We start from the raw sequence: 700 nt of genomic DNA, 5'->3' as shown, positions 1-700 counted from the left end.
ACAGTTTACACAGAAGAAGATGCAGCAGTTGTTTTAATCCTACTCACCTTTAACTGACATCCAGCTCTGTGCTGACTCTTCTCCTGAGTGTTGACACTTGTAGAAACCCTCATCTGACTTCAACACTGCAGAGATGTTCAGCTCCCTTCTGCTATCATTTTGAATCAGTTTGTTATTTTGATAGAAAAACACAACTAAAACTAATTTTTCTGTCCTGAACTTGCAGCTGAGACTAACAGGATCTCCCTCAGTCACAGGACGGACAGGGCTCACCAGGATAATATGTTCATCTGTAAAACAGAATATGAGGTTTCAGTCAGAGATCAGCTGCTGCAGAACTTCAGAATAACTGGATGGAGGACGATGAGAAGAGATCACAGATTAAATTGTGGAGAATCTAACTGATCCAACAATGTGCAGCACGTACATACCAACAAAAATTGTATTCACAAACTATGCAGCCTAGAAGCAGCTAAAGAGGGCGACCCCCACGAGCTTTAAGTGGTTTTATACATCCAAAGAACTTCTGTAAAAACAGACCAGGCGTCTAATCGAGACCTGCTTTTATTTGTCAAAATGTTTACCCACACCAGTAAACGGGGTTGGCTGCTATTTGGGACTCTAAAGTTTTACGTTAAGGACAGATCAAACATAAACCCACACAAATCTTCTGTATAGCTACATCCAGTCATCGTCACAG

This window comes from Micropterus dolomieu, unplaced genomic scaffold, assembly GCF_021292245.1.
Source record: "Micropterus dolomieu isolate WLL.071019.BEF.003 ecotype Adirondacks unplaced genomic scaffold, ASM2129224v1 contig_14104, whole genome shotgun sequence".
Lineage (NCBI taxonomy): Eukaryota > Metazoa > Chordata > Actinopteri > Centrarchiformes > Centrarchidae > Micropterus > Micropterus dolomieu.
Note: the sequence above shows the minus strand (reverse complement) of the source record.